Genomic DNA, 14,842 nt, shown 5'->3' with positions numbered 1-14,842 from the left:
TCCTTCTTCTTCCCAAATGATTTCTCAGATGTACGTGTTTTATCATGTAAGTATGAATACATAAATCATACATCAAAATATAGGGCTCTGTACAAGGTTTAAAAAATGAAGTCTACTATGTAGATTGCTCTGGAACTTATGTTTACTTAACAAATAATGGACAACTTTATGTGTTAGTACATACAGGTTTATTTTATGTATTTAATGGGTACACATCATTATATCACATTTTGATGAACATTTAATCCATTTCCAGTTTATTTTGTAATTACAAAGGTATCACAAGCACCATTCTTATAAAACCTTTTTTCCACACATATGGGAGTATTTTCGTAGGTGTTATTCTTAGAAGTAATGTATCAGAGGATATGTACATTTAAGTAATGTATCAGAGGATATGTACATTTAAGTAATGTATCAGAGGATATGTACATTTAAGTAATGTATCAGAGGGTATGTACATTTAAGTAATGTATCAGAGGATATGTACATTTATGGCCAAATGGTGAATGGCTTGCTTTATATTAAACAGGGAAAATGATATTATAACCTAAGCAAAACACAGGGAATCAACTGACATTTCTTTTACAAGAAGAACAGTTAAGTGCTACTTAACATTTTACCATGAAGCTGTGGGTTTCACCTGGAATTTTTGAGATATGCCCCAAAGGGAGGTGGAGGTCTATTCATCAGTTTCTGAGACCATTTCAATGATGAGCCTGTGTCGCACCAGGATTTGGGATTTGACCTTTAAAAAAGAAAAACAAAAACACCTATAGAGTGTCTATGAATGGAAAATTAACTGAGATGATACATTTTTTTTCAAAGCTTCTCTCTAACTGTTCAATTCATCTATATAATCAATGTTTGTTACTCTGATACTCTGTTAGGAATGGGGAACATTATGTAGGAGGAGAAATACAAGATCAACAAGTATGTGCAAATATAGGAGTATTCAGGTGTAAGAAAGAGTGTGGTGAATTTTGTTGGGGGCAAAAGGACAGGAAAAGCTTAAAAGAGGAGATCATCCTTGAGTTTGGATTTGAAGAATAAAAAAAAAAAATTTATGAAGAACGCAAGGAGAGCACCCAGGCCGATCAAAGGTCTAGATTTGAAGTAGTGACATTGCTTTCTGTCACTGGAACAAGATGGGGTGAGGATAGCAGTGGAAGACAGGGTTGGAGATGATATCTAATTTTAACTACCTATAGCTTTTTTTGGTTTGTTTCTATCACTGATTTTGGCACTTGGTTAGATATTACTTTATATGGCTTTTTAATTATTTCCTGACTTTTTGTTTCTCTTGAACTAGACGGAGAGTTCCTGGGGCCGCATCTTATATTTCTTCAGTCTTCCATGTTTGTAATATTTTAAAGCATCATATGGTCATCGAATGTTGACGAATAAATGGTAAAGGCATATACTGTGGGGAAACAGAGCAAGATTGAATTGAGGGAAGATTTTAGAGAAGAGATTGGGCTTTAGGTGGATTTGGAGAATAAGTATAATCCACAAGACAGACTAGCATGTTAAAGTGGCTGATAGTGAGAGGAGCAATGAGACATAGTGCTGAAGGATGTGGAAGGAAAGCAACTTTAGGTTCTCATGGGCTTTCACAGGCAAATTCATTGTTTCTTTTATTCAATCAATTCATTTTTCCAGCCCTCATTTAACATAGATTCACTCTTTGTTTACCAACATTGTGTCAGTCTCTGGGATAAAACAATTAATGGAAGGGACAAAAACCCTGCCCTTAAAGAGCTTAGGTTTTGTTGGGGGAACATGAAATATTCAACCAGGTCATTGCAAGACAGGAACTCCATGACACTGGGCATCTACTTTCTTTGGGCATTATTTTCAGTGAATGTAGAGGGTTGGGAGCGTCATGTATATATATATATATATTTTTTTTTTTTTGGGTGGAGGTAGAGTTGAATTTTATGTCACTGTTGTTCTTGGCTTAGGTGAGGAGACCTGTGTTATAGTGTTAGTCTAGAATATGGTTCTATTCAATAGTTTATTTGAATTGAATAATTCCTCGTGACTGGACATCAGGTGATTTAGGGACCTCACAGTGAGTCAATTGCTTGTTGCAGACATGACTCCAACCCTCAGCGGGAATCGGACATGCCCTAGCCAGGAAACTGAGCAGTCAGTGGGATTAGATCAAAATAAACAAGCAAAATTAAAAACACTGAGTAATTTCTTAGACAAGAAATTTTAAGCCTGAAAGCAGACAACTTGCAATAATGTGATGACGGAGTTGGGAGTCAAGAAATACATATTGTAAAAGGGAAAGAATTCTTAAATCATTCCAAGACAAGGAGACATCAGCAAAAACAGTGAGATAATTTATGTTTCCAAAATGACATAGAACATCAGAATTCATTAAAGTGTTTTATGAACTATAGGACACATCTCTTAGCCCTTTAGGTCCAGGCATTCCTTAATCTTTCTTATTAGTTTTAGTTGTAAGTTTCTTTGGGTTATGGACCCTTTTGAGAAGCTGATTGAATGCACATATCATCTCCTCAGAAAAATGCATATATGCTTATGAATGTAATAATTATGAAATAACTTCAGGGATTTCATGGATCTCCTGAGAGCCCAACTATAAAGAAACAGGTTAAAAATCTCTGGGTTAGAGGAGTCTTGGTGGAATTCCTTAGTGATTTGTGTCATCCCTGTGCTTTCTAGGATTTCTCAAGGCAAGAAACATACCCTCTCTCCAACTCCATCACACTCAATGGATATAGGAAGATCTAGGATTACCCAGACCTGAGACATTCTTTATGAATCTCAGTCTAAGAGCATCTTTTTGACAATGAAAGGATAAAACAGACTGGAAATTTTCTATATTTCCTTACACCACTTGGTAACTCACAACATTAAAAGGATTCTGCGCACAAGATTATCATTAATTATAGTAATAGCTTGATTGAACAAATTAAGTACCTTGATAATTGGAAACAACATCCAGCATTTCTTGATGCATGGAAATCCCTGATACCTACTAAACAGAAGCCTCCACTGTACTGGACAAGGTATTGTACAAGGTGCTCGGGTACAAAAATGAGTAAGAGGAAGCCCTTATTTATGTTCTTGTGGAAAATGCAGCAAGTCTCATATCACTATATAATGTGGTAGAGGCAAAATGGATGTATGCACAACAGGCTAGAAAAGAGCCATATTGCATTTTGATCTTCTTTTTCTGCATTCGTTCATGTTATTTTCTCTGCCTGGACTCCTCTTTTTCATCCTTGACTGTCAATGTTTTACTCACCCTTAAAGATCCTTCTGTATGCTACCACCTTCATGAAGCCTTTCTTTTTGTTCCTCTCATTTGGAGTTAGCCTTTTCTTTCTCTGAGATGCTTTTGGAATTCATGACTTTCTTATTTATTTTATTCTACCTCGCCTGATGCCATTGTTATTTGATTACTGTTTTGAGATATTAAATTTCAAGGAAGATTATATGTTTTGATATTTTCTTTAGCTCTCAGCTTGCGTGTGATAGAACAATAAATATGGGTTGAATTGAATTGACTTGTTTGCCTTTATAAATTTACAAAAGTATTTAAAATTGTCAACCAGTCCCCAGAGGAAACTGGACTTATGCTTGGAGGCCAGAAGTAGAGCAACTTCTCTATGGAGTAGTTTAGTAGGTGCCCGAAAAACAGCCCTGAATTAAACATATCTGAAATTCTACTAAATAGATCAAACTATATAGGTTTTTACTAATCTTTTAAAGTTTTGCCAGAGGGGGTATCAGGAAACTATGTTCAGACTTCTTGGCAGATTGAATTGACCTTTGTCATAAGTGATAAAGTTCAGTGTACAATGTCATTACAAATGTGGCTATATTATATCGAATTTACTCATGAAATAGGGTTAAGCTTGCAAGAGTGTGGCAACTTTGTATTCTGTCTGTGTAGACATCTTTCTTTCTTTTTTTTGAGACAATGTCTCCCTCTGTCTCCCAGGGTGGAGTGCAGTGTCGCTATCCTGGCTCTCCTGGCTCACTGCAGCCTGGACTTCCCCAGCTCAGGTGATTCTCCCACCTCAGCCTCCCACATAGCTGGACTACAGGTGCGCACCACCACATCTGGCCAATTTTCTGTAGAGACGGGTTTCATGTTGTTGCCCAGGCTGGTCTTGAACTTCTGGGTTTAAGCAGTCCTCCCGCCTCAGCCTCCCAAAGTGTTGGGATTACAGGCTTGAGCCACTGCACCTGGCCTATGTAGAAATATTTCAACTCAACACTAGAATTACACACTTATGGAATTAAAAAAAATAAGCTTGGGTGTGATATTTAAAATAGGAAAGAACACCCTGCAAATGGGCAACAGATGAGGATGCTGAAGGGAAGGTAAGAGATACAGTACTAGTGTGAGGAATTAATGATTTCAGTGTTTGGACGACAATATAACGCTTTAGGTAAGGGTAAGGAAGGTGCTGGGAATTTATGTTCTTTGAGTTGATACTGTCAATTGGGCAGTTACTTTCAGTTTTGTAGACACAATTGAGAAAATGTGTAGTTTCAAAGTCAAATGGAAGGTCGGTATGTATTTTGTGGTGTCATAAGAAGTTTCTGTGATTTCAAAGTTGGATGCCGAGTCAATGTATAGTTTGGTGCCATCATAGGGAGGACCCTTTGTTTCAAAGTTGCTGTTGTATATGACAGCTTCTGGGATGTTGTAGGATAATGTGGTTTGATTTATGATTGTAGCAGATGATAGCATGGGAGTTGTAGTTAAAACTGGAGTTGCAGATGTGGTGGTAGAAGCTGCTTTAGAAGTAGTGATAGCTGGGGTAGTTATACTGGTTTGGGTTTGAGAGTGAGAGCTTGAAAATAAAAATATTGAATCTAGATGTGGGTTTGTATAGAGGGATATAAAAGGAAAAATTTCACTTTTATTAGATGAATTTGTCCAGGTCTTTTGTTGATTTGTGGATTTGAATAAAATTTGATATGAGCAGACTTTTTTAAAGGTGGCTTTGGGTAAGATTGGGATTTATTTTTAAAAAAATGAATAGCAGATTTTGGGGAATATTTTGATAGAGGAGATTTTGATTTGCTACAGGTTTCATATGATGTTCTGGAGAGCAGGCTCCTGACTGAACTGCTGTTTTAAGAGGAGCTTTGGACAGGACACTTCCTTGCTTTCTAGCTGTACTTAGATGGTGATACAAAAAGGCAATCCCTGATGAAATAACTGCTTTGGAATCATTTTAGATGGGCTTGTTACAGGTAGTTAGGCATAAGTAGGGCAGAAAAGGGCTCTCCCCCACCCACAAGGAATGCTGGGTGACAGTTTGGCAATGATCACATTGCATCTCTAAAGGTTATAAATTGGCAGCCAGTGCCAGGGAGAGGTCATTTCCTGATGGTCCACACCTGTTGCAGTTGCATTAAAGTGTTAACTGAATGTAGATGCCACGGAGAAGCAACTTCCTGGGCATGCGCATTAAGAGACAAAATGGCAGAGTATGACCTTCTGGGGGCACACTACCAGAAAAGGGAAGAAAACCTCAGATGGGCATGGGTACAACTTCCTAAACACACCGTACATGCTCACCTCCCAAGGGTAAGGAGGGCACTGTACATGCAGGCAGCTCACCCTAAGGAAAGAATCATGAGAAAGTGTCCAGCCCAAAAAGTCCTAGGATCAAGATAAAACACTGGACTTGACCTTCAGGTGTTCGCTTGGGTCTCTTTCAAGTGAACTTTCCTTTCCTTCCTGTTATAAAACCTTTTCAAATAAACTTCCACTCCTGCTGTGAAACTTTCATTGGTCTCTTTTTCTGTCTTATGCCTCTCAGTCGAATTATTTCTTCTGAGGAGGCAAGAATTGAGTTGTGGCAGACCTGTACGGATTCACTGCCAGTAACCTGGATAACTTCCACCACTAACAAGCTGGCTCTTGGCTTTTTAAAATTTTTTTGTCTCCCAGGCTGGAGTGCAGTGGCATGATCATAGCTCACTGCAGCCTCAAACTCCTTAGCATTACTCCCACCTGAGCCTCCCAAGAAGCTGGGACTACAAACATGTACCACCATGCCTGGCTAATTAAAAATTTTTTTTTTGTGGTGATGAAGGTCTCACTATGTCACCCAAAACTCCTGGCCTCAAGTGATCTTCCTTCATCAGCCTCCTAAAGCATTAGAATTATAGGCATGAGCCACTGCATTGGGCTGGCTCTTTGCTTATTTGTTATTCTTGAGTGATTTTGTGTAGATCCAGAATGTAACTAAACAGCTGTTTTTGGACCAGATTTTGAAGGGGAAGCATTCTGCTAAGTTAAAGATGAGTTTGTGCTATTTCTGGACATGTTTTGGATGGTGCAGCTCTTTGTATATTGGCTTGTTTCAGTGAGTTTCTTTGCAGGGGCTGGTTGCTGAATAGCTTTTTGGACAAAAGAATTATTTGCAGATCACCTTGTCTTAAAATAATTTGTGTGGAGCAGTTCCTCTTTATCCTTGGTTTTGCTTTCCATGGTTCACTTATCCATGGTCAACCATGGTCTGAAAATATTAAATAAAAAAAATCCAGAAACAGACAAATCATAAGCTTTAAATTGAATGCTAATCTGAGTAGCCTGATGAAATCTTGCACTGTCCAGCTTTGCCCGGCAGGAGATGTGAATCATCCCTTTGTCTGGCATATCCACTCTGTATACGCTACTTGCCCTATACAATGTAATTGTATAATATAGAAAAAAAGATAGTGCATATAGGGTTTGATAGTATCTGTGGTTTCAGGCATCCACTGGTGGTCTTGGAATGTATCTTCTGAAGACAAGCAGGGATGACTGTATAGCCCTATCCTGCCCAAACAGCTGATTATGGATGAGCTTTGGGCAAGGGAGCTTTTTCCTGTTAAGGTGATTTCAGATGACTTTGTGTGCAGTAAAATCTTGAATAATAGCTGTTTTTGGATGAGTTTTGGATGGGGCAGTTCTTTTTTGATTAGCTCATCTCCAGTGACTTCGTATAGAGCCATATCTTGGATGAATAACTGTTTCTGAATGAATTTAATATGAAGCTATTCTTTGCTGATCAGCTGATTTTGGAAGAAGCTGAATTTGATCAGGGTTATGTTGAGATGACATTGTTCTGCAAACAGGCAAATCAGACTGTGCTCTTTGTCTGTCCTGGCCTTTGTTTGTTGAATATTACTGAATAGATAAGAGAGATGATGGATAAGCATCAAAACCCATCACTGAATCTTAGGAGAGAATCAAGCAGATAAGCTGATGGTAGTGTTTTTATTTGACTCTCATTTTACTGCGAGGGCTAAACTAGCTCTCATTTGTCTCTATAATTTAATTGTATGATTTTCTTGATTGTAGACCCTTGGCTTAAGGACTAAGATACTCCAAACAGCTCCCTAATTTTGTTTAAAAATCACCAGATGTCAAGGAGGTGCTTAAGCGTCAATTGTTGGTTTCTTAATTGGCTGTCCAGTCTAGGTAGATTATGTTAATAAGTTTGAGAACTTGTTGATGTAAGGTGGGGAGAAATTGCTTGTCTTGGGGCTTGCCTTAGTGGTTAGCTTCACAGTTTGTCCCCTTATCCTAAAGTCCAATTGCATTCTATACCTCTAACTAATTAATTACTCAAATAAATATTTATTCAATATTTACTATTTTCCAGACAATGTGCTAGACATTGGGGATTGAACTAGTAGGTTGTCAATTTGCTGTCTCATATAAAATGAGAAGGCCTAAGAATCAGTCCCGAGGAAGTCCACTGTTTTGAAGTGTGGAAAGTGGTGGAGTAAAAAAGATGGAGAAGAAGTGACTGAGGAGAAAAACTTGGAGAGGGTGGTTTTTATCTAATGCGTAGAAAGTCCTTTTTTTTTCTTTTAGAACAGCTAAATGATCAAAGTGTGGAAAGTTGCTGAGAGATCAAATACAATAACAAAACTGAAATGTGTTCATTGAAATTAGCAACAATAGGTCTGGTAAATTTAGGAATTGGAGTTGAGGGTGAAAGCTGGATTAGAGTATGTTGAGTAGTAAATGGAAGGTGAAGAATAAAGAATTGAGCAATATCTGTAGGCAACTCAGGCTTTGAAGACTTCAGCTGTGAATTGGTGTGGTGAGATATAGTATTAAATAAAGGGGAATGTGGTGGTTCTTTCTTTTCTTTATTTCTCTTCCTTTCCATTCTTCTCCCTTTCTCCCCCTCTTCTCTTCTTCCCTTCCTTCTTCTTTTTCAAAAATAAGACACTTAAATAATTATGGGAAACCTCCCCAAAAGAAGTGGCTGAAGATATAAAACAGGGAAATATTTACAGGAAAAAAGGCTATGGAGAGAGGATGTTTTTGGATTTAGAGCACAAATGGAGATTGACCTTTGACTAGGTCATTGTAACAGGAATAAAGAAGAAGATGGAACAGATGCAGGTAGATTTGTAGATAGGGTGACAGTGAATCGAAGGAATCAATTTGGCAACTTCTGTTTATTCTGCGAAATGTTAGGCAAGTTCATTTGCTAAGAGTTGGAGGAGAAGGGAAAGAGACCAAGATTTTAGATTGAAGAATAGATAATATAATCCTTTGGTGTGTAAGTGAACATGCTAATACAAGACTACTGGTCTGGGGCAAGTATTTCTAGTAATTCCAATTGTTCTGCTGTGTGGTTGTCTCCAGTAACCCTCAGCATCTTTGTTACAGTGATGCGGTTCAGATTGTTGTGTTTCTAGTGGGATGTCTGTACCCTAGTCACAGTGTTATGACAAATGTACAACTGGCTAAAGATCCTCATTTGGGATTGTCCCTCCTCAGATCTCTTCTCCTTCCCTGCTTCTTCCAGCCAATTTCCTCACCTGCCTTAATTGAGACAGCATCAAGAAAATAAAAGCTATTATAAGAGAACTGTTTTATCTTTTCAACCTACCTGCTCCTGGACTCAATTTCTTGTTACAATGAAATAAATATCTTCACTCTTACTAAAGAACAACTCCTCTACTATTGTTCCCATTCATTTTTACTTTCTCAAAGACTTCACTTTTTCTGCTATCTTTCCATCTCCTTGTCTTGGACCATTTCCATCAACATATCAACATGATCCACATTAAGAAATGAAACAAAACCCTCTTGAAGCTACCTCTCCATCCAACAACTGCCTTATTTCTTTGACTCCTTTTTATAGAAATTGTCTGCATTTTCTCTCTCTGACTCTTCATCTCATATCTACTCATTTCACAATAGCTTTCATTCCCACTCCATGGAAACTGCTCTTGCTTAATGTCACCAATGACCTCCAAGTTGTCAGAGCTAATGGATGTTACTGGTTGTTCATTTTACTCAACCTTTTAGTGGCATTTGTATCATTAACCACTGCCTCTTTCTCGAAATACCTTCCTTTTCTCTATTGGCTTCCATGACACAACTCTCCGGACTATTCTTTCTAGTTTTTTGCATTGTCTTTAGAAAAGTCAAGAGTGCCTCAGGGTTTAGTCTTGACTTTCTTCCTTTGCCTTCTCTTTCATTCCTGTCCCTTCAGTTCCCTTCCCTTCTCATTTCTTGTCATCTCTTCCCTAATCTGTCTCCCTGTGTGATTTCACTTGATTCCAAGTCTTTTTTTTTTTTTTTTTTTTGAGACGGAGTCTCACTCTGTCACCCAGGCTGGAGTGCAATGGCACTATCTCGGCTCACTGCAACCTCCGCCTCCAAGGTTCAAGCGATTCTCCTTGCTTCAGCCTCCCAAGTAGCTGGGATTACAGGCACCCACCACCATGCCCGGCTAATTTTTGTATTTTTAGTAGAGACAGGGTTTCACCATGTTGGCCAGGCTGATCTCGAACTCCTGACCTCAGGTGATCCGCCTGCCTCGGTCTCCCAAAGTGCTGGGATTACAGGCATGAGCCACTGCGCCTGGCCGACTCCAAGTCTTTAAATACAATTCAAATGTTGATAACTCACAATTTTATTTTTGCCCATATTTTTCCTATGAGTTCAAAGCTTCTATACCTAATGGCCTACCTGACATCTCTACCTGGATATCCAACAGTTATTTTGAATGTAATACCCAAAATAAATACTTAACTCCACTCCATTTTCCTCCCAAACTTACTTTTCCTGAAATCTTCACTATCTTGGTAAGTGGCACCCCATCCACCCAGTTGCCCAAGGCAAACATCTAGGAATTATACTTTATTTAACCCTCCCCACAGGTATTGGCATGTCTGTCAGTATTACTTCTGAAATATATCCCAAATCTCTCAATTGTTCTCCAGTTCTGTTCTGGTTCTTCGTTTCTTCAAGTCTTGTTTAGTTCTTGTTTTTTCTACCTTGGTACTATTGACATGATAGACCTAGTAATTCTTTTTTGTGGGGAACAATCTTGTGCATCGTAGGATGTTTAGCAGCATCCCTGGCTTCTATCCAACTTGATGCCAGTAACATGCCCCTAGCTATGACAATCAAAAATGTCTCCAGACATTGCCAAATATCCTGTGTGGGAGGGGGCGCAACATCATCACTAAGAACCCCTGATCCAGTCTAACACACCATTAGCTCTAACACCATTGCTGAAGTAGCCTTCAGATTAATCTCTTGGCTTTTACCGCTGCCTCCCACTTCCAGGTAGCATGATCTGTGCGCAGATAGCTGCAGTAGCTTTTTAACTAGTCCCCTGCTTCCACTCACATTTCCCTGAAGTTCCCTCTCTATCCAGTCCCTATATAAAATGTCAATCAGATAATGTCTTGCCCTACATAAAATCTCCAGTGACTTTTTATTGAATTTTGAGTAAAATACAAACTTGTTACTATGGTCTACAAAATATTAAATATTTCGTTTCTGTCAGCCTTCTCTGGTACTAGTCTTCTTGTAGCTTATTATGTTCTTGCCACATTGGATTCCTTTCTGCTCTCCTCAAGTGCATCAGGGCCTTTGCTCTTGCTTTTCCCTCTGTCTGAAATCTTTGGCTCCGAGATGTTTGTCTGGCTGGTTCCTTTTCAACCTGTAGGACTTGACTTAAATGTCTTCTTTTCAGAGAGCCCTTTCCCAGCATGCTTTAGTGCCCAAGGAAGTGCTCTCTGTCACTTTCCATCACATCATGCTGCTTATTTCCTTCAAAATACTAATCACCACCTCTAATAACCTTGCTTATATATTATTTACTTGCATATTGTGTGCCCTTCCTGGCTATAATGCTAGTTTCATGAAAATAAGGACATAGTCTTTTCCACTACTGTCTTGGTGCCTGGCACATAATGGTTGAAAATGCTTGAAAAATATTTATTGAATGAATGAATGAGGCATTTGGTGTGGTGGAAACAGCACTGTAATTAGAATTAGACCTATTTACATTTCACTTCCGACTTTGTTACTTACTGACTGGAAAATCACAGGCAAATTAAGGAACGTTGCTAACCTTTAAGTTTTTCATCTATAAATTGGCATTTTCATCTTCACCTTATAGAGCTGACAGTTTGTATGTCTATGAACACTTAGCACCATGCTTGGCTCCTAGTGGATACTTAATATTAATTTTCTGTTTAAGAACTGAGACCCAAAGCTAAGCTGACAGTAGAGTAGTGTCTGTGGGAAGGACACGTCCACTGGGTCACTTTGTTGGTGGCTTTAAGCAACAAAAGATTACTTCTTCACAAAAGATGAAGGGCTTTTCTCCATCCTTCCTTTATAGCTTCTTGGTTCTCCAGTTCTTGATTACAGTTGTGTTTTGTTAGCACGTGTGGGTTAAGAACAGTTAGCACCACCAGTCAATTGTTCTTGGGAGTCCTGTATTTCTGGAGCTCAACAATTCACTAGAGAATGTACACAGTTTAGATGGGGCTGGGAGCAGTTTATATAGCCTGACTTGAGATCCCCACCCTCTCTCTATCATTCATGCTACTAGCTGGAAATTATAATGTTTCTGACATAATATGTACAGTATTTTGCCCTTTGTTTTCTCATATCGCAATATTCAGATAGCCCATCAATTCTATCTTTGCATAATCAAAAGCAGTTAAATAAAGAAGCAGTTCTTTCCCTAAATGGAATGTTACTCCTTCCAAGGCTCAAACTGTAGCCAGCAAATATATGTATGTGTGTGTATATATATATATAAAATTCAGTATATATGTATAATTCTACATGTATACTTCTACATGTATAATTCAATGGAGAAATAAAATCGGAACTAGCAATGATGAGTACTATTGCTAATATATGCTCATCACTGATATAAAGTGGAGAAGATAGGTAAAACATTCAAGTGTTCTTTAAGTACTATTTTGGAAGTTATCTGACAAAGTTGTGGTATTTGTCCACAGAAATTATGTAAGGATGCTACTTACTGTTCCTTGTTTTCCATAGTCTCTGGCCAAGGTAAAGTACTATTTACTCTCAGGTAGTTCCTAGGGTTGACAGGTTTGCCTTGGAAGATTAAGGATATGTGACCTGCTGCTTATAGCCTAAAAGAGTGAGCTTCACTTCTAAGGTAGTTGATCATCAGAAATTGTCTGCATAATGTATTATTATTTTGTTTAAGTCTTTTGCTGACGACAATGTTGTTCTGTTTTTAGCATGTCTGTATTATTCTGTATTCTCCTTATGTGCTATTATATATTAGTAATACAGTTAGAAAGTAAAAAAATGAGATTGCAGTAATCCTGAGTCACAGCAATTTAAGAAGATGTGATGCAGTGTGATGTTTGCTGTTGCTTTTAAACTCCACATGTTTAGATTTTCAAAGATTGTGCCTTAAAGAGACTCGGTACTTCTCAAACAAAATAAACAAATAAAATAATAAAGCAAGCAAGCCAGGAAACAAACCCAAGTAAACCAAACACCAGTCAAGAACAGTGTCTGCACTTCAGCGAGGCCGCCACCAGAGGGTGACTCTGTCAAGGCCACGCCGTGGGACCGGCGAGGTGGTTTTTCTGAAGTCATATCTGTCTTCACCAAAAATGGGAATTCTCTATAAAAAGTGAAAAAATCCAATAGTGGTAGGCATATTTGTAAATTAAAAAGATGCTGAAGCTGCAAGGTGATCATCTTTTTAATCAATATTCTGTAACAGTTTCTGACTTACTTCAAATCAAATTTTCTGGAACTCCTTGATTATAAATTTATGCTATTTACTTTTAACTGAATGGAAGTGTAAACAAGAAGAAAAAATCGATAGGAGACCTATTTAGAAGGTACTCTTTATGGTAAATGTGATGTTTGGATCCGTTAATTCAACTGTATATTTACTGAGTCTTGCTATATCCAGGCACTGTTTAGCCACTCACTCCATATGACCTAGTGAAGGAGAGAGGGGAGTTTGGCATGGCTCATTTTCTTTCCGAGTGTGGCACTGCCATCTCCTTTAACTTTTCTCTAGGACCTCCATTCCTATGAATCTGGGTAGTGAACAGAGTTGACTCCAAAAAGTTTAAACCAGAAAATTTACCAAAAAACAAAAAAATCAGGGGAGATTACTCAAACATATTTTAGGATTCCTGATTTGTTTAGGAACTTTAAAGCATAAATTGCTCTTTGCTTTGAAAGCGCACAAGCCACAAGAACAGCCTGCTTAATTTGACTTTTCAATGTTTCCATATAGAGCCAAGCCTCCTTGTGGGTGAGGAATGTAGCTCAGGTGCCCAGTCAGAGTGCTAGTTTATGGAAAGTGTGCATTGAATTGATTGTAATATCTTTCCTTTTTTAGCCGTTAATGGTCCCTACAAAAAGGTGTTTATAGTCAAATAAGTTTGGGAGAGGCTGCATATTGCAAAGCTTCTAGGAGATTCACATTGCTTCTTAGCATGTTCAAGGCTCTCACAGGTCCTACAATCAATGAATGGGTTTTCTCTAAGATACTTCAAACTTATTTGATTGGAGAATTTATTTTCATGCAGCTACTCTTTTGTGGAATACCTTTTAGGAAACACAAAGCACATTATCCCTTGAAATGTACTTTTTTTGTGAGTGTAGATATGCTGCATTTGAGGCTTAAGTGAATTCTTTTAGAAGATTTTATTTTTATTTTACATTAATTAATATTTTATTTATTTACCTATTTTGAGATGGAGTCTTGCTCTGTCACCCACGCTGGAGTGCAGTGGTGCAATCTTGGCTCACTGCAACCTCTGCCTCCCAGGTTCAAGTGATTCTTCTGCCTCAGCCTCCCGAGTAGTTGGGATTACAGGTGTGCACCACCACACCCAGCTAATTTTTGTGTTTTTGGTAGAGACGGGTTTCCACTACGTTGGCCAGGCTGGTCTCAAACTCCTGACCTCAAGTGATCTGCCGGCCTCCACTTCCCGAAGTGCTAGGATTACAGGTGTCAGCCACCATGCCTAGCTAATATGAGATTACAGGAGTGAGCTACCATGCCAAGCCTGTTTTCAGTTTTTTGAGGGATCTCCATGTTGTTTTTTTATAATGGCTGTATTAATTTACATTCCCATCAATAGTGCACAAAGATTCCCTTTTCTCCACGTCCTCACCAACACTTACCTCTTATCATTTTAAGAATAGCCATCCTAGGCTGGGTGTGGTTGCTTATGCCTGTAATCACAGCATTTTGGGAGGCTGAGGAGAGACAATCGCTTGAGCCCAGGAGTTCAAGACCAGCATGGGCAACATAACATGACAAAACCCTATCACTATTAAAAAAAAAAAATACAAAACTTAGCCGGGTGGGGTGGTGCATGCCTGTAGTCAAGCTACCTGGGAGGCTGAGGCAGGAGGCTTGCTTGAGCCCAGGAGGTCAAGGCTGCAGTGGGCCATGATGGTGCTATTGCACTCCAGCCTGGGCAACAGAGTGAGACTCTGTCTCAAAAAAAAAAAAAAAAAGAGTAGCCATACTAACAGGTGTGAGAATCCTTAGCAGAG

This window comes from Gorilla gorilla, chromosome 3 (assembly GCF_029281585.2).
Source record: "Gorilla gorilla gorilla isolate KB3781 chromosome 3, NHGRI_mGorGor1-v2.1_pri, whole genome shotgun sequence".
Classification (NCBI taxonomy): Eukaryota; Metazoa; Chordata; class Mammalia; order Primates; family Hominidae; genus Gorilla; species Gorilla gorilla.
This window is presented reverse-complemented; position numbering follows the sequence as displayed.